This window comes from Sus scrofa, chromosome 11, assembly GCF_000003025.6.
Source record: "Sus scrofa isolate TJ Tabasco breed Duroc chromosome 11, Sscrofa11.1, whole genome shotgun sequence".
In the NCBI taxonomy this organism is placed as follows: domain Eukaryota; kingdom Metazoa; phylum Chordata; class Mammalia; order Artiodactyla; family Suidae; genus Sus; species Sus scrofa.
In genome coordinates this window covers 26,990,111-27,014,728 of record NC_010453.5, presented here as the reverse complement: position 1 = coordinate 27,014,728, position 24,618 = coordinate 26,990,111, and positions in this window count along the sequence as shown.

Below are 24,618 nucleotides of genomic sequence, written 5' to 3'. Positions count from 1 at the left end.
CAAGAAGTAGCACAAATAGAGTAAAATCCTCTTCATTCATGGAGCACTGGGAAATGTTCTCAGAAATGGTTTGCCAATTGGTGGGGCAAAGTTCAGATTAGGCTGTTACTCTGGTCTCCACTAATAAAGCTTAAAGCAAGATCCAAAAGGATAAAACTATTTCCTGGTAACTTAAATGGGACTCAGAACAAAGTTCAAGAATATGGGTATAAGAATGCAAAAATAGTTATCACCCAACGGGCAAAATTCATAATATTAGGCACTGAATCAATAACTGACAGGAAGGGAGTTCCCACTGTGGCTCAGCAGGTTATGAACCTGACTAGTATCCATGACATGATGATGCAGCTTCAATCCCTGGCCTTGCTCACTGAGTTAAGGATCTAGCATTGCTGTGACTGTGGTGTACGCTGTCAGTGGCAGCTCCAGTTTGACCCCTAGCCTGGGTACTTCCATATGCCACAGGTGCAGCCTTAAAAAGAAAAGAAAACAAAACAAAACAAAAAAAAAAAACTGCCAGTCATGAAAACACATGACCAATAATGACCAATAATGTGGAAAAAAATCAAAATTGATCCTAAAATGAAATAGATGATGGAATTAGAGGGGAAAAAACAATTGTTAAAATGATATTCCATATGTTCAAGAAGGTAGAGGAGAGAACATGATAGGTAACAAATATAAAAAGAACTAAAGCGAACTTCTCGAGATAAAAAACACAGTATCTGGAATGAAAAATTAGCTGGAGAGAATTATCATCAGCTTCCACATAGCAAAATACTATGTTCATTAACTGGAAAACACAGAAGAGAAATTATATAAAATAAAATACCAAGAGAATAAAGACTAGAAATAGAAGGGAACCACACATCAGCAAACTAAGGAAATCTGCAAGCAACCTAATACACATGTAATTAGAATTTCCAAAAAAGGAAAGGACAAACATAAAAATATTTGAAGAAATAATAGCTCACAGGTTCTAAATTTGGGATAAGGACAAACATAAAAATATTTGAAGAAATAATAGCTCACAGGTTCTAAATTTGATGAAAAATATAAATCAGTATATGAAGGAGGCTCAACAAATACCAAGCACAAGAAACATGAAGAAAACTAAAGCACATCAAAGCAAAGCTACCTTAAACAAATGATAAAATCACTCATGGAAAAGACACATCACCTACACCTCAAAAAAATTTAATTATAGGGAATAGAGCTCCCGCTGAGGCACAGGGGAAATGAATTTGACTAGTATCCATGAGGATACTGGTGCCATCCCTAGACTCGCTCAGTGGGTTAAGGATCCCACATTGCTGTGAGCTGTGGTGTAAGCAGCTCAGTTCCCATGTTGCTGTGGCAGTGAGGTAGGTCAGCAGCTGTAGCTCCAATTCAATCCGTAGCCCGGGAACTTCCATCTGCAGGGGGTGCAGCCCTAAAAAGCAAAAAAAGAAAAGAAAAGAAAAGAAAAAAACCTTTAACTATATATATATATACAGGAGCTTATATATCACAGTAAACATTACAACAAGAGCATAAAGGTCTAGAAGGAAGGAATGAAAATATATGATTGAAAGTTTCTCATAATAGAGTTGAAATGACATAACATCACTTGTAGACATGTGATAAGTTAAAATTATACACACATGCACACACAAAGAGTTATAGCTAATCAGCCAAAATTGATAATTAGTGAGATCAAAAATATACCAGACTAATCTTAAGGGAAACAGAAGGATAGGAAAAAAGAACTAAGAACAGATAGGACAAATAGAAACAAATATTCATGTGATAGATATAAAAATCAGAGCAAAAATCATGTAAGTGACCTCACCACAGACACAAAACAGGTAACTATGAGGTGATCAGCTGATTAACCTAATTGTAGTTATTTCAGAATATATATGTATATTAAATCATCACATTTTCATACCTTAAATATATATAGTTTTAATTTGTCAATTATTTCTCAATATAACTAGAAAAAATTTGAATCACATCTACCTGCAAATAGTATGAATACACCAACTATAAGATATGAAGTATCAATGTGCATGAAAAGATCCAACTATATGCTGTCTATAAGAAAATATATACTTTAAATGTAAAGACAGATGGACAGAAAAAAAGCTGTAAAAATAAATGACATGCTAACAATTGTTTAAGCTGGAGCTGCTTTACTGATATCAGCGAAATTTAACCTTTATTGGACAAAAGAACATTAAGATGGCTAAAGGTCAATAGAAATTTATAAAAGGGTCAATTCGTCTGTAGAACATAACAACTTTCTAAACTATGCACCTAATAACAGAGCTTCAAAATACGTAAAATAAAAATTGATAAAATTCCCATAGACAATAAGAGAAATAGACAACTTCACTATCACAGTCTGTGATTTAAATAGGGTTCTCTCAACTATTGATAAAATTAATAAACAGAAAAATCAATAAAGATTCAGAAATCTTGACCAGCAATAGACAGGTTAACCTAGTTTACTGACATTTATAAAACACCCCACCCAATAAAAGCATATCTTTTTTTCAAGTGCACATAGAACATATATGAAGATAGAACAGATTCTGAGTCATAAACAAGTATCTATGAATTTGTAAAGATTTAACTCATACAAAGACTATTCTCTGATCACAATGAAATTAAATTACTAATCAATAACAGAAAAGTAACTTAAAATCCTCAAATATTTATATATTACATAATGCTTTTATATAATCTATAGTAGAGAAGAAAACAAAAAATATTTCGAATTAAATGACAATGACAAGAGAAGATATTAAAACTTGGGAGATGCAGCCAAAGCACCAGTTAAACGCCTACATTAGCTACAAAATTATATACAAGTTTATATTAGCAAAGAAGACATGTCTTAATTCAAATATCTTTCTTTTTTTTTTTTTTTTTTTTTGCCATTTCTTGGACCACTCCCATGGCATGTGGAGGTTCCCAGGCTAGGGGTCTAATCGGAGCTGTAGCTGCCAGCCTACACCAGAGCCACAGCAACGCGGGATCCGAGCCACGTCTGAGACCTACACCACAGCTCATGGCAATGCCGGATCCTTAACCCACTGAGCAAGGCCAGGGATCGAACCCACAACCTCATGGTTCCTAGTCAGATTCGTTAACCACTGCGCCACGACGGGAACTCCTTAATTCAAATATCTTATCCTCCACTTAAAAAAAGCTAGCAAAAGTAGAGCAAATTATACCTAAACTGAGAATAAGAAAGAAAATACAAAAAATCAGAGCCAAACCATGAAATATATAAAAGAAAAATGATACCAAAATAAATCAATGAAACCAAAAGCTGTTCTCTCAGAAACTCAAACAAACTGAGAAAAATATGCTATGCCTCTCAGTAAAATGAGAGCACACAAATTACTGATATCAGGGATAAAAATGATGATGTGCCTGGGTCTTAAAAAAGAATAGTAGAGAATACCACGAACAACTTATGACAGTAAATTTGACAATGTAGATGAAATTGACAAAATTATTTGAAAGATAGAAATAACCAAAGCTCAAGAAGAAATAGATTCTATCTATATATTCCCATATCTCCTTAAGATATTAAATTTATAATTAAATTTGATAGTAAAGTTGTAGTTTTTTTTCTCCCAAGATGAAAACTCCAGGCGAGTTTCCCTCACAAGCATAGTACAAAAAAAAAATGACAAAAATTTTAGCAAAGTGACTGGATAATGCATCTTAAGCGAGTGGGATTTATTCCAGAAGTGCAACATTTTTTTTTAAACATTGAAAAAATGCTATTGATTTTCAACAAGGATGGAAGGCAATTGAGTGAAGGAAGGATAATGTTTTCAAAATTTATTGGAAAAATGTAATATTCATATTTAAAAAAAACCTGTGAGCTATGACTTGTATTATATCCAAATATTCATTTAAAATGAATCATAGACCAAAATGCAAAACCTGAAACTATAAGTCCTCCAGAAGAAAATAAGCATAATGTAATTTTGTGACCTTGGGTCTGGCAAAGATTTCTTACAAATAAATCCCAAAAGCATAACACATAAAAGAATAAAAAGATATGTAAGATGAAAATAATGGACCTCTGTCATTTGAAATAGAATATCACTCAGTATGAGAATCTCTTGTTCCATCCATGTTGCTGCAAATGGCTAGTCACTTATGATAGAGCATGATAACATGAGAAAAAAGAATGTATACATGTATGCATAACTGGGTCACCATGCTATATAGTAGAAAAAACAATAATGTATTGGGAAAATAAAAAAAAATAATGCGCTTAGAAATTGAAATGCAATATCAAGAGATTGGAAAGATAATCTACAGTCTGGGAGAAATTATTTGCAAATCACACATCTGATAAAGGACTTGTATCTGAAATATGTAAAGAATTCTCAAAACCCAATAAGAAACCAATCAACCACAATTTTTTTTAAATGAGTGAAATATTTAAATAACTATTTTAAAAAGATAACTTTGGGCACATAAGCACACAGAAAACACGTTCGGTAATATTCATCATTAGTGAAATGCAAATTCAAACCTTGGCTCAATACTTCTACACACCTATTAGAATGTCTAAATTTATGAAAATGAAACGGCCTGTGGCTAGTGTTAACGAAGATATAGAAGAGGTGGGGCTCTCACACACTATAGGTTGTTATCTTAAATGGTTAATGGTTCAACCACTTGGGAAAACAATTTGATAATATCTTGAAATGTTAAACACACAGCTATCGTGTGATTTATTCTATTCCCAAATATTTAATAAAGAAAAATGAGAATATATGTTCCCATCTAGACTTATTCACAAGGACACAAATCAATTTTCTTTGTAATAGCTGAAAAACTCAAGAAATAACCCAAATATCCATCAACAGGTGATTGGATAACAAACTGTGGGGCGCATAGGATACAACTCAATAATGAAAAGGAGAGAACAAATGATACACATAATAACATGAAAGGATCCTAAAATAATTATGCTCAATGGGGGGAAAGACAGAAAAAGCACACATATTGCATGATTCCATTTATATAAAATTCTAGAAAATGCAAACCAATAAAAAGCGATAGCAATCAGATCAGTGATTACTTGGCGATATGAGGAATTTAGAGATGGGATGAAGGGATTACAAAGGGATACAAGAAAATTTTAGAGTGATGGATATTTCATTATCTTGATTATCTGGTGGCTGTTATGTATGTATACACATGTGGAAAATTTTCATAGGGTGCACGTTTCCCTAAATTAATTGTTATATATTACATAGACTTCAGTAAAGCCATTAAAATGTCACCAGACACTAATTTCTCTTAAAATGATTACATTAATGGAACCAGTCTGGAAGCAGCAATTATCTAATAAAAATATCCTAATAATTAATATGTTTATTGAACACATATTTACTGAAGAAAGTAGTTAAGTGGCAGATGTAAAACTGTGAATTCAAATGGGAATTAATCCTTGCTCTCAGGTCACCCACAATTTACTAAGAGAGGTCAAATGTAGACACCCAATGTATCATGGTCAGTGCTACAGAAGAGGCCTCAGGAACTGAGAAGAGGAGGAGAGAACACTGAGCCAGTCAGGAAAGGCTTCCATGAAGATGAGATGCCTGAACATCCTGATCTTGGAGGTGAAGATAAATTTTCTAGAAAGGTGGGAGCCCTATGAAACGAAGCACAGAGTCATAAATAAGCATAAGGCAATGAGAAAGAGAGGCCATAGAGAGAAGAAATTGGAGAGGTAAAAGCAGGCCAGATCAGGAAAGGTTTTGTATGTTAAGCTAAAGAAGTCAAATTTTGGGAGTTCCCATCTTGGCACAGCAGAAACGAATCCGACTAGGAACCACGAGGTTGCAGATTTGATCCTTAGCCTCGATCCTTAGTGGGTTAAGGATCCGGCATTGCCATGAGCTGTGGTGCAGGTTGCAGACACGGCTCGGATCTGGCATTGCTGTGGCTCTGGCGCAGGCTGGCAGCAACAGCTCTGATTAGACCCCTAGCCTGCGAACTTCCACATGCCATGGGTGCAGCCCTAAAAAAAAGGCAAAAGAGGAGTTCCTGTTGTGGCTTAGTGGTTAATGAATCCGACTAGAAACCACGATGTTGAGGGTTCGATCCCTGGTTTTGCTCAGTGGGTTAAGGATCTGGCGTTGCCGTGAGCTGTGGTGTAGGTCTTAAACTCGGCTCGGATCCCGCGTTGCTGTGGCTCTGGTGTAGCCTGGCAGCAACAGCTCTGATTCAACCCCTAGCCTGGGAACCTCCATATGCTGCTGCAGGGGCCCAAGAAATGGCAAAAAGACAAAAAAAAAAAAAAAAAAGTCAATTTTATTTATTTATTTTTTATTTTTTATTTTCCCACTGTACAGCAAGGGGGTCAGGTTATCCTTACATGTATACATTACAATTACATTTTTTCCCCCACCCTTTCTTCTGTTGCAACATGAGTATCTAGACATAGTTCTCAATGCTACTCAGCAGGATCTCCTTGTAAATCTATTCTAAGTTGTGTCTGATAAGCCCAAGCTCCCGATCCCTCCCACTCCCTCCCCCTCCCATCAGGCAGCCACAAGTCTCTTCTCCAAGTCCATGATTTTCTTTTCTGAGGAGATGTTCATTTGTGCTGGATATTAGATTCCAGTTACAAGTGATATCATATGGTATTTGTCTTTGTCTTTCTGGCTCATTTCACTCAGGATGAGATTCTCTAGTTCCATCCATGTTGCTGCAAATGGCATGATGTCATTCTTTTCTATGGCTGAGTAGTATTCCATTGTGTATATATACCACATCTTCCGAATCCAATCCTCTGTCGATGGACATTTAGGTTGTTTCCATGTCTTGGCTATTGTGAATAGTGCTGCAATGAATATGCGGGTGCACGTGTCTCTTTTAAGGAGAGTTTTGTCCGGATAGATGCCCAAGAGTAGGATTGCGAGGTCATATGGAAGTTCTATGGATAGATTTCTAAGGTATCTCCAAACTGTTCTCCATAGTGGCTGTACCAGTTTACATTCCCAGCAACAGTGCAGGAGGGTTCCCTTTTCTCCACAGCCCCTCCAGCACTTGTTATTTGTGGATTTATTAATGATGGCCATTCTGACTGGTGTGAGGTGATATCTCATGGTAGTTTTGATTTGCATTTCTCAAAAAGGTCAATTTTAATCAGCTGGCTATAGGAAGCTAGTTAAAGATTTTAAGAGGAAGAAAATGAAATCATAAAGTTTAGAAAAATCATTTTGAGTTGCCATATGATCCAGTGATCCCACTTCAGGCATATATCTGAACAAAACTATAATTTGAAAAGATACATGCACCCCAATGTTTATACTAGCACTGTTTACAATAGTCAAGACATGGAAACATGGAAACAACCTAAATGTCCATTGACAGATGAATGGATAAAGAAGATATGGCTATAAAATATTTTATGGCTGAATATTACTCAGCCATAAAAAAGAATGAAATAATGCCATTTGTAACAACATGGATGGACCTAGAGATTATCATGCTAAGTGAAGTAAGTCAGAAAGACAAATACCATATATCACTTACATGTAGAATCTAAAATATGACACAAATGAACTTACCTGCAAAAAGGAAATAGACTCATGTGGAGTTCCTGTCATGACTTAGCAGTAACAAACCCGACTAGTATCCATGGGGATGCAGGTTTGATCCATGGCCTCGCTCAGTGGGTTAAGGATAGGCATTGCCATAAGCTGTGGTATAGGTCCCTGAAGTGGCTTGGGTCCCACGTTGCTGTGACTCTAGTGCAGGCTGGCAGCTATAGCTCTGATTAGACCCCTAGACTGGGAATTTCCATATACAGTAGGTGCAGCTCTAAAAAAAATAAAAGGGAAAAGAAAAGAAAAAGAAATAGACTCACAGACATAGAGTAGAGCCTTGTGGTTGCCAAACGGGAGGGAGTGTGGCAGAAATGGAGTGGGAGTTTGGGGTTAGCAGATGCAAACTAGCATGTATAGGATGCATAAACAACAAGGTCCTACTTACAGCATAGGGAAGTATATTCAATATTCTGTAATAAACTATATTGGGAAAGAATATGAAATATATATGTGTGTACAGAGAGCAGTAGGGAAGAAAATAAGATTGGATACAATATGATTGAGAGAGAACATTGCTGTAGTACAAGCAGGAAAGGATGACTGCGTCAACCACGGTGAGAGCATAGAGATGAGAGTTTGGATCCCTCAACATTTAGAGAATCTACAAAAAAAATCAGACACCGTTTTTGGAGAAAATGAAGGAAGACTTGCTACAAGCTTACACTTGATTTGGACTACCAGGCGAATGGTGGTGCCATTCATTCAGTTAGGGAAGTGAGAACAAATAGGTTCAGAGGGAAAGAAAATGAGTTCAGTTTTAATGCTAATTTTGATTCCCTTTTGGGAATATCTATACGGACATATATCTGGGGATATCTATACAGACACATTTTGGTAAGTGAGGTTCTAGATAAATCTTAGAGCTCCTAGAACTCAGTGAAACTCTGATGTGCCATGTTAGAAATTTCCTTTACTCCTATGGACAGTGTTTGTATTCCAGTAAAATAAATAATAGTAACAACTTATCAAGCACCTTATGATAATTACTTGGCTAAGCACTTCACATAGGAGTTTCTGCCTTGGCTCAGTGGGTTAAGAATCTAACTGCAGCTGTGGTGTAGGTTGCAAGTAAGGCTGGGATTCAGTCCCTGGACTGTGAATTTCTATATGCCATGAGTGATGCCATTAAAAAAAAAAGAAAAAAAACAACAACAAAACTTCAAATGCACTATGCTATGTAATCCTCATGGCAAATCTATTCTGGTATCTTATATTTGTGTTAGTTATGAAGAAAGAAGCTTTAGAGAGGTTATTTAAGCTGTTCTCAAATACTTTGTGATCTAGCTGAATTTCAATAAACCAATGGTTTATCAACTATACAAAACTAGAACATTATATTTTAAAGGACTTAGAAAAGTAGAGTGCGGCTATTTTCCTAACTTACCCATACAGATAGATAGCCTGTAACGAGCCTATGTGTAAAAATAATCCCCGAGGAAAAATACTTCTTGTTTTCAGAAAATAAAGAAAAACAAAGGGAAGGGAAATCATACGATGAATCCAATATCTGAGTGTAGGTCACCACAAGACAATCATTTTTCTCCAAGTCCTCACATTTATCCATATTTTCTACTTTAAATTCTCTGATTTGTTCTGACCATTTTGCTTGGCTGATTCCACATCTAAGTTCAACCTTTTTGCCTCATGGAAAGTAATGACTCAGCAGTTCAGCACTTTTACCAGATACTTCGAGCCCTAGATCTAAGTCTTTTGGGTTGTGTGGCCTTAGGCAAGTCACTTAATCTCTCTGAGCATCAGTGTTCTCATAATCTAATGGAAACAATATAGCCAAAATATCTACTTCAGCAGAATCTACTTAGAAAATACATATTAAAATACATTGAAAAGTATGAACCAGTTCGCCCTTTTAAGAAGGCATCCTAAACTTTTGTTTGTTTGTTTCTTCCTCTGTATCATCTTGATGACTTTCTATGTATAGTTTTCAAGGACAGACAGGAGATTCAAAATTATCTGGTGCAATTTATTCCCTACATTTTGTTTTTCCTTGAAAAGACTGATAAATTGCCTGTACTTTACAAAACAAAGAAAATACTATTTTCTTTTATCTACTAAATTGCATAGCTTCCATCTTTCAAAGTATCGCTCAAAATCCAGTTATCAGTCTGTCTTCTAAGTTAACTTTCTTGCATAAAAATGAACCCAACACATTGTCCCATAAAACACCAAGACTGGTATAGTTCTTTACATGCATTATTGCTATTTGGGGCAATAAAATGTAATGCTAAGCTCTTGAACTCTTGAGTTACAGACCTGGGTTCAGATATCAGCTCCACTTATTAGTGATGTAACTTTGGTCAAATGACATCACTCTAAGCCTCCATTCCATTGTCTGTATAAATGGAGCGAATCATAATACTCAAAAAATCCTAAAGATTAAACAAGATGTATAACATCAAACAATTATTATGGTACTCTCCATAAATAAGAATTCAATAAATGTCATAGCGTTTTACTCATTAATGTAATTGGTGTTACCAAATCCAAGCTCCTACTGCTCACCCCATGACAGGCCATTAATCGAGAGATGAAGTGCTAGGAATAGTGACTGTATTTGGAAAGCCAGCAGACTGAGAAGATGGCAGACTAGTGTCCCAAAGAACCATCTTACCCAAGTTAAATTCAGGCTTCTTTTATGCTAAACTGGGAGGCGTTGTGGCTAGCTGTTGCAAACTTCTTGGTTCCAGCCAGACCCTTGGAGGGGAGTTAATAAGCTTTTGGTCTTGCAGCTATTCAGCCAGGTCTGGTCACCGTGTTCCTATCCACCTCCAATAGAACAAACATTAGTCTCTGTTCTGCAACTTTTTATCTATATATTAAAAATGTTATAATGTAAAGGTCAAGCCTGGGAATCAGAGCTTTGAGAATGGGCTACCCATGTATATTTCAGGCCATAGAAAACATTCTTTTCACAGTGGTGCAGAGCCACCATGACTAAGCCCAGGCAACAAAGCACAAAGGTTAGAGCTAAAGCAATAGATCCACTATGGAGTCAGGGTTGTTGTCTGTTACATTGGCACGCATGTTCTATGTGTACAGCAAAATGCTAGCACAACTACATGTTTCTGTTTGTGTTTTTATATCTTTACATTTTCTTCCTTCTCGTATCATCTTTATAATCTATAATCCCACATCATCTGTCAGTGATAAAGTCTTCTTATGGTTGTGTCTATTTTTCTGTTAATAAATGTTTCCAATTCCCCCAAAAGGAAGCATTTTGTAATCAATTCAGACTTTTTTTAAAAAATGGAACTCATTAGAAAGTACCATTGTGCATTATATCTCCATTAATATAGAGATATCATGTCTGTTTGGCCTTCCCTATAATTCTGAAACATCTGGGAATGATCTCTAGGTCTTCAGATTTTAGTTGATGTCCTTATGTTCCTCTGATTTCCATGAACAGATCATACGTCCTTATGTTCTTTTAATTTGCTGTCACAACTCTTAATGAATGTTTTAGAAGTTTTAGTAAATTTCATGGAATTGTGCCCTTGTAATGATGCAGCTATATTCCTGTAATCACTGTACAATTTGATGGTTTATACCTCATTTTTCCACAGTCAAATCTTTTTATTCAATCACGTGGCCTCCTTTGCTACCACTTTCTCCCTCAGCCTCGCATGCACAGAAATTTTATTTGGTCAGCATATTAATTGTGGATCTACTTCTCAGGACCAGATTCACCTCTACCAGGCTCATACCAACTAGTCGACAACACTGGCATGATGATTTACTAGTTTCCCAGGGAAACATTGCTATGGCATAGATCAGGATGCTGATAGTAACATGATATCAGTGCCTCACACTATATGCAGGAAAGAGACTATCAGATGCCACAGGGAAATTATTTTCATGGCTATTGAACAAATGTGAAGTTTCATGAACAGAGCATTCAGGCAACACTGCAGTCAAAGTTTTTTCAACAAGCAAGGGATCAGAGCAAGGGAAGTTAGGGAAATCAATGGGTTAATAAGATCAGAGGAAAGGTCTTATCAATAGGACCTGAGTTCCCAAGTCCACTGATTAAGGCTTCCCCTCCCATGGATGGTATTTTAATGAGTCATGATAGAGAATGCTCCCTCTCCCTCCTCAGTGGATCCCCCCACTTATGGAAGTATCTTCTCTTTAATTGTATTTAAATATTGATTCAGGTTATAATAATCTCTTACTGGCAATTTTGCATTTTTCTGCTTTGTTCTGACACTTGATGATTTTATTTTATTTATTTATTTTTTTAAATATTTTTTTTTATTTTCCCACTGTATAGCAAGGGGGTCAGGTTATCCTTACATGTATACATTACAATTACATTTTTTCCCCCACCCTTTCTTCTGTTGCAACATGAGTATCTAGACATAGTTCTCAATGCTATTCAGCAGGATCTCCTTGTAAATCTATTCTAAGTTGTGTCTGATAAGCCCAAGCTCCCGATCCCTCCCACTCCCTCCCCCTCCCATCAGGCAGCCACAAGTCTCTTCTCCAAGTCCATGATTTTCTTTTCTGAGGAGATGTTCGTTTGTGCTGGATATTAGATTCCAGTTACAAGTGATATCATATGGTATTTGTCTTTGTCTTTCTGGCTCATTTCACTCAGGATGAGATTCTCTAGTTCCATCCATGTTGCTGCAAATGGCATTATGTCATTCTTTTTTTATGGCTGAGTAGTATTCCATTGTGTATATATACCACATCTTCCGAATCCAATCATCTGTCAATGGACATTTAGGTTGTTTCCATGTCCTGGCTATTGTGAATAGTGCTGCAAGGAACATGCGGGTGCATGTGTCTCTTTTAAGGAGAGTTTTGTCCGGATAGATGCCCAAGAGTGGGATTGCGGGGTCATATGGAAGTTCTATGTATAGATTTCTAAGGTGCTAATTTTATTTTTTAACTCCGTAAATAATCTAAGTAAGACTTCATTTGAAGATTATTTGAATTTTGATAAAGATTCCAAACTCAAAGGAGTTTAAGCTAAGAATATTGGCCATCTCACAGGAGCTTTTTTTATTTTAATAAAAAATTACACACACACACACACACACACACACACATACCTACATGTTCTGGCATAAAAACAATCACTCAAAAACTGAATTGTAAATGGAACCCGATTTTATTTGGGGACATTTCTCTAAGTGTGTTCCCAGCCTCTCTCTTTCCTTGATTCACTCTATAACTATGGAAGTGGCTTTTTTTCTTTTTTTCTTTTTTTTTTTTTTTTTGGCTGCCCCCACTGCATGTAGAGCAGGCCAGGAATTGATCCTACACCCCAGTAACAAGCGAATCCACCACAAAGACAACACTGAATCCCTAACCCGCTGCAGAAGTGGCCTTTTTTGATTGGTAAATTTTGATAGAAAAACTACTTAGGCTTACTCCGTACAGCACTCTTTCTCATCCTTTGGAAAGCAAACGTGCCTCCATGTCTAAGACTTTGCTGGAACTATCTAGAGGTGTGGGGGTGAGAGGCATACCTAATTTTGTCGTTTGGTAGTAAAGAGCCCACTTTACTAACAGATTCTGAATCTTGCCCTCCAAACTGGCTGCCATGCATGTGGTTTTTTTTTTTAATCCTTCTTTACATCTCATTTTGCAGCTTGCTCACAGATTGGGCAGGAGACGGATATACAATTTGCTAGCCCCATCTCCCTGGGAAATCCCATATCTAAAGCATACAAAATTATTAGTAGTCTCAATCCAAGTGTTTATGACTCCAGCCACCTTTAGATCAACAATGTACATTTCAGCCTAGAGAAGACACTAAAGTATGTGTTGAAAATGTTTTACAGGCCAGTGCACACATTGTTCTAAAACAGAGCAGTACAGAGCTTTCCTCATGCCATTTTAAGCAGGCATATGCTTCTGGGACCACACAGATCTGAAAGGATGTGTTTCCTTTCCCAAAGACATTCTTAAGCCAGACACTATAATTAATTCTTTGGGGGCGCTGCAGTAGCGAATGACTCTTGGGGCCATTTTCACTTCTGCCACCAGCTTTCGTGTGAAAGGTGAGATGCGTTTAGCTCCAGCTTCCCGGTGTTCCTACCTTTTCTCTCGGTGCCCACATTAGGTCGTGAGGCTGGGAACAAACCTTTTCAGGACCCTCGTGTGCAAGTGCAGTTAAAGTACAAGAGAATCCTCTGCTTTTTAATGAGAAACCTTTTCCAAACTTGACAAAACAGAACTGCATGACCACTTGATTTGAGTCTTTATGAAGTAAATTTATTCCCAATCAATTCCCTCTGTTCACAGGTAGATTTAGCTTTTCATTAAGATTTGTTAGGATAGTGATATTCCGTATTTGCTGAGTCTCTCAGTAAGATACTGAATTTATTGGCTACCTTTTCATCGTCTTTCAAGGCTGTTCAGCTTCGGCAAACAAATGTTTAAAAAGTCATTTTTTCACAGAGAGAATGATGTTGACTTCTTGTTAGAATTCTGATTACACAGTACACCCTTTAAATGTAAATTTCAGAGGTAGATACAGTTGCCAAAATCTTTCTCATTTAATTCGATTAAAGTCTTCTCTCTTTTTTTTAATACGAATTCCTCCTCCTCCGATCGCTATGACATTCAGAGAGCTACCATAAAGCTGGTCAGGTAGCTGCATAAATACTTTGTGTGGCAACCCCATCAAAAGAGCATAATCAGGAAAGTAATTGCTGAATATTCTCCTCTAGAATATTCTGTAAACTGTGGGAGGAATTTGGAAATTGAGTCATAGACCTAGACTTTCCATATAGTGAGGAGGGTCCTTGTTTATTATTGATCTCCATCAGGCAGGTAATAACCTATTTAACTTCATCAAGTTTAATAAACCATTTTTTTTTAGGGCGACGCCTGTGGCATATGGAAGTTCCCAGGCTAGGGGTTGAATCAGAGCTGCAGATGCCAGTCTATTGCCACAGCCACAGCATCGCTGGATCCAAGTTGCAGGTCATGGCAACACCCACAGAGTGGGGCCAGGGATTGAATCCGTGTCCTCATGGATACTAGTCAGGTTGTTACTGCTGAGCCACAGCAGGAGCTCCCTAGATATTCTTTATAACACATTTTTTTCTGCTTAGATTCAAACTACAAAGGGTGTGGTTAAAATCTCTTTTCTCCTCATGGCTCCCCATGGCTATCAATGCTATTTGCTTAAAAGATACAGTTTTACCTGCTCTGTATTCATCTATCCATTCAGCTCCTGTATCCCAGTGCCTACTTGTGACATCCATTGAGTCAGGTTTATTCAAGAACTGGGCTACACAGTAAAGACTGGAGCCCAGGAGTACCTATTGTGGCTCAATGGGTTAAAAATCCAACTGCAATGGCTCAGGGTCACTGCAGAGGCAAGGGTGCAATCCCTGGCCTCGCCCGGCACCATTGGTTAAAGAATCCAGCATTGCCGCAGCTGCAGCATAGGTTGTAGCTGCCGCTCAGATTCTATCCCTGGCCTGGGAACTTCCATATGCAGGTGCAACCATTACAAAAAAAAAAAAAAAAAAAATGGTTGGAGCTCAGAAAGTTGCACATCCCTGGGCTTCCACTTCAAGGTTCCAGACATCCCTTAATTATCATCAGTTACAAATTTCTCTTGTATCCTCCATTAGTATAGCTTGGGAAAATCATCTGTCTAAAAAGCAACAGGAAGGTAAGCTATCATGAGCAATATTGTTGTAACTTTAGACTGACCTTTATAACAGAACAAGTATGTCATGTATGGTGATAAGAACTGTGAGTTTAAAAAAAAAAAAAAGGGAAGGAAATCTTGAAGGGAGGAGGATAGCATAAACTTCAGCTGGAGGGGAAGCCAGCAAGCACTCTCTATATCACCTGGGTTGATCCTAAGACAGCTGTATTTTTTTTTTTTTTTTTAACTCAGGAGTCTACTTCTTTCAGACTCTTGGAAATCTTTGAGATAGCACTGTCAGCAGCAGATGAGATGAAGATTTACAGCTGGTGTCAGTAGCATATTAATGCCTTTGCAGTCTGTCATGTCTTATGAGTTTCCACAGTGGCTTCACATAAATTTTGACTGAAGACATGAAAGGATGGAGCAGTTGTTTGGGATACAGGAGATAAGGCCCTTCAGTTAGATGGAAAAGGGAGAGGAAGGAGCAAAGGATGGGGCCCCATAGTAGTCATTATGGCCTCTTAGTGATTAGGATCTGAAGCAGCTTGATCTAAGAGAGTGCCTGTTACATGATGTCATCTAAAGCTATGAATGGCTAAGTCTTTGTTGCGTGGGGCTGTCCTGTACCCTGTAGGATTTTAGGGATTATCCCTGGCCTCTACCGCTAGATGTCAGTAGAACTCACTCCTCTGGTTGTGATGCTCAAAAATGTCTCTAGACATAACTAAACACCTTGGGGATGGGGGGGCGCAGATCATCTCCATTCCCCCATTGGGAACCAATGAACTAAAGAAGCACAAGGACATACCACTGAGTTTTCCATCATTTTATTCTCTTTCTCCCTCCCCCCCATATATATACTAAAACTATATAGATGAACTGGTTTTAATTTTTCTTATGATTATTTTTTAATTGCATCTTATAAGGTTAAAAAAATTTGTCAAAATATAAAAAGATAATTTTTAGCTTCACATAATAGAGTCAGCCAGAGCTGTAAAACCCCAGTTTATATGCTCTGGTTCTAAAGATTTTTTGGAAAGTATTTTCAGGCACTTTAGGAGGTTTTAACTTGTTCTTACAAAGTTTTAGGAAGACTAATTCACGTACTTATCACATCAGATAATTTATAAAAGACAGACTCTGGTTTTCTTATTTCATTTAAGCCTCACAATGCATTATTACTGTTTTGTAGAAGAGAATATACTGACTTGTCTTAGAGAATGTCAAAGAATTCTGGAGGAGCCAGTAATCAAACTCATGACTTTTGACTTTATAACCAACCATTTTCAGATGACTTGGTGCTTCTGCTGATGAATTTTAACCACCAAGAAAAATGTTCTCATTACTAGAATGAGAAGGCTCAGAGAAAGTGGGAAACTGGGGTATCTGAATCAGCATACCAGGTTGGATAGTTTTGCTGGGTATGTTTGTTAGTATCTTTTTTAATAGTGGTAAAAAAATATATGTAACATAAAAGTTACCATCTTGGCCATTTTGAAATGTAGCATAGACTGAAACATATACACACTGCTGTGCAACAGATCTCTAGACTTTTTCACCTCGCAAAACTGAAACTCTATATCCACTGAACATCAACTTTCCTTCTCCCGGTCCTCAGGCCCTGGCAATCACACGGCTACCTTTTGTTTCAAAGAGTTTGGAGTTTCTGTTGTGGCTCAGTGGAAATGAATCTGACTAGTATCCATAAGGATGCAGGTTTGATCCCTGGCCTTGCTCAGTGGGTCAGGAATCCACTGTTGCCATGAGCAGACGTGGCTTGGATCCCGCATTGCTGTGGCTACAGCATAGGGCTAGCAGCTGTAGTTCTGATTTGACCCCTAGCCTGGGAACTTCCATGTTCCATGGGTGTAGCCCTAAAAAGAACAACAATAACAAAAAGAGTTTGACCACTTTAGATACCTCTTATGAATGGAATTATTAAGTATCTGTTTATTTGTGACTGGCTTATTTCACTTAGCATGATATCCTCAAGTTTCCTCTGTGATGTACCAAAGAGGAGTCTTTTCCTTCCTGCAAATGGATACTATTCCACTATGTATAAATAAATAAATACATGAATATATGTATATACATACACATCTTTATCCATTTGTCCATTGATGGAAACTTAGGTGGTTTCCTTATCATGCCTATCATGATTAATGCTACAACATACATGGGATCACAAATATCCCTTCAAGATCCCCTTTTCATTTCTTTTGTATGTATACTCAAGTAGGATTGCTAGATCGTATTGTAATTCTACTTTTATTTATTTATTTTTTGAGGAAGAACTCCTTACTGTTTATCATAGCAGTTGCATCATTTTACATTCCTATTAACAGGGCACAAAACAGCACATTTTTTTCACATCCTTGTCAATACTTATTATTTTGGTTTTTTTTGTCCCCCACCCACCCACACAATGGCCATCCTATCAGGTATAAGGTTGAGAGTATTAATAGGTCTCAGGTCTTTGCTGGCTGTTGGCTAGAGACTCCAGTTCCTTGCTACATCAAATGCTGTATAGAACAGCTCAGAATGCAGCAGCTGCTTTCCTCAAAGTGAGATCGTAACAGAAGGACAGAGACTGCTTAGGATGGAAACCACAGCCCTTTTGTAACTGAATCTCGAAATGACGTCCCATCACTTTGCCGCATGCTTTTGAGTGGAAAAGAGTCAAATGGGCCAGTCTACACACAAGAGTAGGGAATTATCCAAGTGAGTTTATACCTGGAGGCAGGACCATTGGGAACAATTTCAGAGGCCCTACCACACAAATCAATAGAAAATGAGTAGGAAAGAACAATTGAAAATGCTGGCTAAGTAAGGTAAATTTGATTTTGTGCTTTCTGGATCCCTTACTCCTAACGCTAGTCGGATAGTAACGGAATATAAATTGTTTTCGAGTGAAGAGTTTCCACTGCCTTTTATGATACCAAGTTTAGAAGTGCTGGATTATAAGAGGGATTCTTCCAGAGAAACAGCTCAGCACCAGCCAAGGCTAATGAGCGAACACCATGATACTATTTCTAGACGTGTCACCTTTCTGGTGATCTTTTTCTTTAAAATTCCCCTGGAGGTCTGCATTTATGTCCTTTGACTAGGAAATGTGCAGTAGCTCACTGCAGAAAGATGGAGTCCCGCAGGAGGAAACCTTCTACAAGATATTATTTATTCTCTTCCTCCCTACTTATTCTAAAAGGAAGGGAAATTGAAATAGAGGAAGCTTTTGAACACAGCATGAATACAGAGCTTGTAACTGTCGTGTTACTTTTAGTTGAAACTCAAGCCTCTCTTATTCTTCCAGCAGACCTTTTGAAACTGTGCTGTCAGTGCAGAGGAGACCACGTTATTTCAGAGTGACTACCTTTCAAGGAAACACTGCATCTAAGTTAATTAAAATGCCTACGTTGTTTTCTTGCTCAAGCCTTAACAGCGTTAAGGAAAAAGCAGACAATTCATCTGCCAGGGGGAGAAAGGAAAGTCAAACAAATTGACAAAAAAATCATGGGCTGAATGTAATCATCACCACATCCTTTAGGCTCAACATTTCTTTTATTGGCCCATTGTTTCCAACGTGTTCCTTCTTTACTTGCAGCATGCTGATGGCTGACTATCCATTTACCTCGAGATTTTAACGACTATGTCATTTTCAACTACCATGCTTTGGGGCTCGTTTCCCTTCCACGAGACCACTGGCGTGCTGCTATGAGCTTTGCCAGATCTGGAGGGGAGATGTATGCCCCTCCCTGCCCAGCCTCATGTGTCAGTGGGGTAGATGGTCACCTGCTATGAAACAGGCAGAGGAGCCTATTATGAAAGTGTGAATTTCACACATGCGGGATGTCTCCTTGCTCCCTGCTAGTCTCCTGCTTTGGAAATACTTTCTAGAGGAGTAACTCAGGCAGGCACCAGTAATTTCATATGCATTCACAAATCAGGTTGCTTTTCTTTAGAATTGTAATGACAAAGACAGCAAACAATCACAGACCTTTTCTAGAAACTGTATCTTCAATCGTGAGCCCATCCCCTCTGCCTACACCCCTCAGGACAACTAATAAGAATGTGTTTGGAAATGACAGCATGATAATATAACAACCCAGGTAGCTCAAATCTGTGCTGGAAGCTGGTGAACTATTCTCACTTAAAATGATTCAACTTGGCTAGACCACAGTACCCAGCTACTCAATCAAGCACTAATAAAGGTTCTGCTGTGAAGGTTATTTTGTTGAGGTAATTAGCATCTAGAATCAGTTGACTTTACACAAAGAAGATGATACTCGATAATGTAGGTGGACTTCATCCAGTCATTTGAAAGGCCTTAAGAGTCAAAGCTGACATTTCCCAGAAAAGAAATTCTGCCTCAAGACTGTAGCATCAATGCAGATTTATATATTTTTGGAAATGATTTGGGAAATCTCTCTTCTCTTTCATTCCCTTATCAAATCCAATCAGCTCTACTTCATATTTCTGAAATGAGGGTAAGAGGGAAAATAGAAAGACATAAAAGCACTGGCGTCTACCAGACTTGGTCACCAATTAGAGGTGTTGAATGAAGGAAGAGGAGCATAGAATGACTTCCAAGTTTTTCTATTACATACTGAGTTTGCAGAGATGCCTCTGATTGAGAGATGGAATGCAGAATACAGAGAAGACGGGTTTAATTTTGAAACTTTAATTTTGAGATATCTGTGTGGCTGCCAAGAGACAATATACAGCAAATGTTAAAGCTAAAATTTCAGTACTCAAAGCACTCCTTGTTAGGAATAGAGGTATAGGAGCCCATCGACCTATATGCATTCAGCCAGGAAATACAGGAGGCAAAAAACAAGGGTGAGATGCCATGACATATGGTGTCAAGATGATCAGAAGACATAAAGGAAATTGAAAAGAAGCAGTTGAAATGACCTAGAAATTATTTTAATTTCTTCTTATCTTTCCACAGAAAGGTGCAATGCTTAAGATAGAAAAATCAAGACAAAGGTTTTAAAAGTTCCCATTAGTGTTAAAAACTAGAAAGTTATTTGGCGATTTGACCAAGAGCATTTTCAGTGGGATAGAAGCCAAAAGGCAGCAAACTAAAGAATGGATGAGAATAGGAAATGAAGAAAGCGATTATACTGTTGAGGGGAAAAAAAGGACTAGAGAAGTAGCTAGGAGACAAAGAATATTCAAGGAGGCATACTTGTTTTAACTACGGGAGAGTTTAAAACATTCAAATTAAGACATTTTTTATGTTGTTTGTTTCTAAGTAGGGAAGAGTCACTTTGGGATATATTTACATGCTAAGAAGAAGGAAGAAATATAACAGGTGTCCCTAATTTGAGAAAGATCTGGATGGTCTGAACAGGAACCATAAATTCCAGAAATTATAGTCGAAAATTATGTATATACTGTTGTGCACAAATTTGTTTTTCTGGGGAGAAGATATTCAAGGATCAACAGTCTCTGTTATAAACAGTTCAAAAATTGGGTGAATGAATGTATTAATCAAATATTCATAGAGATCTGTGATCCCCAAATGGTCAGTATGATCTTTAAAGATAAAATCAAGAGAGAAACTAAGAAGGTATTTTATGCTGGGTGATATTGTGTTTACATTAAAAAGAGAAGCTTTGGAGTTCCCGTCATGGCGCAGTGGTTAACGAATCCGACTAGGAACCATGAGGTTGTGGGTTCGATCCCTGCCCTTGCTCAGTGGGTTAAGGATCCAGCGTTGCTGTGAGCTGTGGTGTAAGTTGCAGACGTGGCTTGGATCCCACGTTGCTGTGGTTCTGGCGTAGGTCAGTGGCTACAGCTCTGATTGGACTCCTAGCCTGGGAACCTCCATATGCCACTGGAGTGAGCCAAGAAATGGCAAAAAGACAAAAAACAAAACAAAAACAAAAAACAGAAGCTTTAAAAGACCCTAAAGTTTACTGTACTGCATATGTTCGGGCAATTCTGTTAGCTCCAAGGTGATTAACCTGTAGTAGGATATGACCAAAGTAAATCTAGTTTTCTGGTATATTCTCTAGCCCCTCAAGTACTAGACAAACTGTATGTTCCCTGAAGGCAGTCCCTGATTTGTGACAAATAAAATTTTATTAATGTAGTTGATTCCTAATCCTTTCTCTCTTTTTATTTAACACATAACTTTGCATTCCAATCAAAGTCTTTTGTTAGATACAAGCACTTAATGAGTTTTCTTATTCCAGGAATGTTTTGAGAGCAGGCAGCTCAGCTTAGCTCAGTGTTAGGTTTCAGCCTGAGGAAGTCATGAGCAATGGAGATGAGCTGCATATACTTTTAAAGAAATATTAAACTATTACTTTTAATGAGAGTCTGGAGAAATAGCTGAGAAGGAATCTAAATGGGAGGTGTTCCATCTTGAAAGGTTAACACAGAAATGGGTGCTAAACCAAACAAACCACAAATATTTAAGCTGAAAAATGAAAGAAAAAATATATTCTAAATCTGTATTAAAAGCAAGGCCGTGTAGCTATATGAAACTCTAGTGAGGGTTGTGGAATGAATCTTTAATGAAATCATTTATGCTTGTCCCAATGCACTATGTTCACAATGAGAACTGCCTGCAAATCTTGATGTACCATTTTATTGCACGGAAAACTGGCCGCCATCTCACAGAACAGCAATAGTAAATTAGAAAAATATTCTGTTTGGTTGGAGCACAACACGTTTGGAAATTTATGAAGTTACATAAAAGCACACAAAAGTATTTCTGAGACACTTGTGGCTTTCTTCTGGTCTTGGGCCCTGGGGCTGCGGACAGAGCTCAAAACAGCTGTGCTTGACTGTGGCCCCGCTCCTGTATCTAGTTGGTAATTGTCCCCTCCTTCCCCTCGGAGCTTAGTAGAAACTTCTCTGACCATCTGAATCCTGAGAAGCAGTAACTTAATGCTGCATGAGCAAGAGTAAGTCTGCTCCTATCGCTCTTGTTATTTGGTTATAATTTACGTTAACAAGACTTGATTCTATTATAGGTATGAGAATGCATGTCATGGCAATTGTAGACATTAAAAACTGCAGAATCCAAGTGTTCATAGCTAAGTTTATCTCTTTAAAAACACATAGCATATTTTCAACGTTTTTTTTAATCTTGTTTTATCAAAGGTCTTAGACATTGAAAAACTGAATAAAACAGGAGATTCCTCTTTCTATCACTCCATTTAGTCTTTTGAATAGTCTTTGGGCTAATATTGTTTTATATAAAGATAAAATTCCCAATTAAGCAATCCATAAATCCAACTCATAAATCCACAAACCCAGTTGATAAACCCAGGTTTATAGTGATCACATGAACTAGCTTTCCAAAACACAGAACACTAGATAGATAGGAACGATAATTTTCTTTTGTTTTTATGAAGTTAAATCCAATTTATATGTGAAAAATATATCTAGATGTAAATAGACTCAAACCCTTCATTTCTTCTCGTAGAAAATATTTTCGAATTAGTAATTAGAAAGTTGAAAAGGACATAAAAATCATCAGCAATGAAGAGAATACTGGAGAGTTCAAAAGTAGGATTGGAGGAGTTCCCTTAGTGGTGCAGCAGAAATAAATCCAACTAGTAACCATAAGGATTCAGGCTCAATCCCTGGTTTTGTTCAGTGGGTCAGTGACCCCGTGTTGCCATGAGCTGTGCTGCAGGTCAGTGATGCAGCTCAGATTCTGCATTGCTGTGGTGTGGTGTAGGATGGCAGCTATAGCTCCAATGTGACCCCTAGCCTGGGAACTTCCATATGCTGTAAATGCACCCTTAAAAAAAATAAATAAATAAATAAAATAAAAAGTAGGATTGTAAACATAAAAAGGGTAAATTTTAGCAGATAATTACAGTGGTCTGGATGAATTCCTTCCTGCAGATGGCCTCTATTAATGTAAGAAATAGTGATGCACTAACAGAAAATTCAAGCTGACTTGATAACTGGAAAAATGATAATAAATTATTACTTTATGTAAATAAAATATGTATCTAAGCTAAATGCAAACAATACAGCCCAAATATGCCTGACCATTGAATGGACTTGTTGAAACAAGGAGGAATTACTCATTAAATACATCTCAGGAGGAAGATGCTTATAATTATTGAATGAAACATGTTGAATATAATACAAAACAGCATATGTAACATTAAACATTCTTGATGTCTTGAGAACTTTGAAGATTTCCACTACCAGAAATCTAGCAAAGATGCTTGAATAGCACAGCAGGCATGTTTAGGACATCATACTAAAAACTGGCTGACAGAGCAGGTTTTGTTATGTAGTATAAACACACTTGTCCTATTGTATTATACAGATTTGTCTTTTGAAGGATAATCCATCTTCAAAATAGAGGGTTTTTACCTGTCAAACATTTATTCATCATTGTCTATTCTTTCTGAATTACTATGGTTACTCAGATTCTTATGCAAAGGTACAAAGTTTATTTATCTTTGAGCAATTTTATTCCAATTGAGAAATTAATGAAGGAGAAAGTAGGAAATCTCTTTTTTTCCCTAAAGTTTGAAAAATAGGAAGAGAAAACTGACTAGAAGAGGTTATAAGAGGAAGTTAAATGACATAAAATTTCATATTAACTTAGTCAATATGTTTTAAAATACCAAAACCTTAAAAAACGTGTTATTTCATTGTAAATAAAATTCTAGAATTAATACTTTCCTTCTAATGAAACCCCATTTAACATTATTTTAAGAAAAATTATGAAAAAGTTTTCCTCCTGATTATGATCCTTGGCAAAAATGTCTCCTATATATCCAAAATGATTTTTTAAATTTAATTTTATTTTTTATTAAAGTATAATTGATTTACAGTATTGTGTCAATATCTGTTATACAGCATAGTGACCCAGTCAGGGATATACACATTCTTTTCTTGTACTATCTTCCGTCATGGTCTGTCCCAAAAGACTGGGTATAATTCCCTGTGCAGTAGGACCCCATTGCTTAACCTTTCTAAATGTGGTAGTTTGCATCTACCAACTCCCAACTCTCCGTCCATCCCACTTCCTTTCCTCCACCTTTAGCAACCACAAGTACAGACTCATGGACATAGAGAACAAAATTAATCATTGAATTCAATTATCTATTTCCCAAAGGCTTCCCTTAGCTTTAATAAACAATCTAATAAGATTATTGACAGATAAGGGCCATTAATTTTCTGATAATGTTGAAAAAATAATCTAGTAAAATGAACAGTCAGAATAAATTGCTACTTTAGAATGTATCACGTGTTAACTGTGGTAGACAATGTCTAGGATGGACCCCACTGAATCTTTCATAGCTTGTGTCATCCTTTTCTTTTGTGTGTGGACTGGACCTAATGACTCCCTTCTAA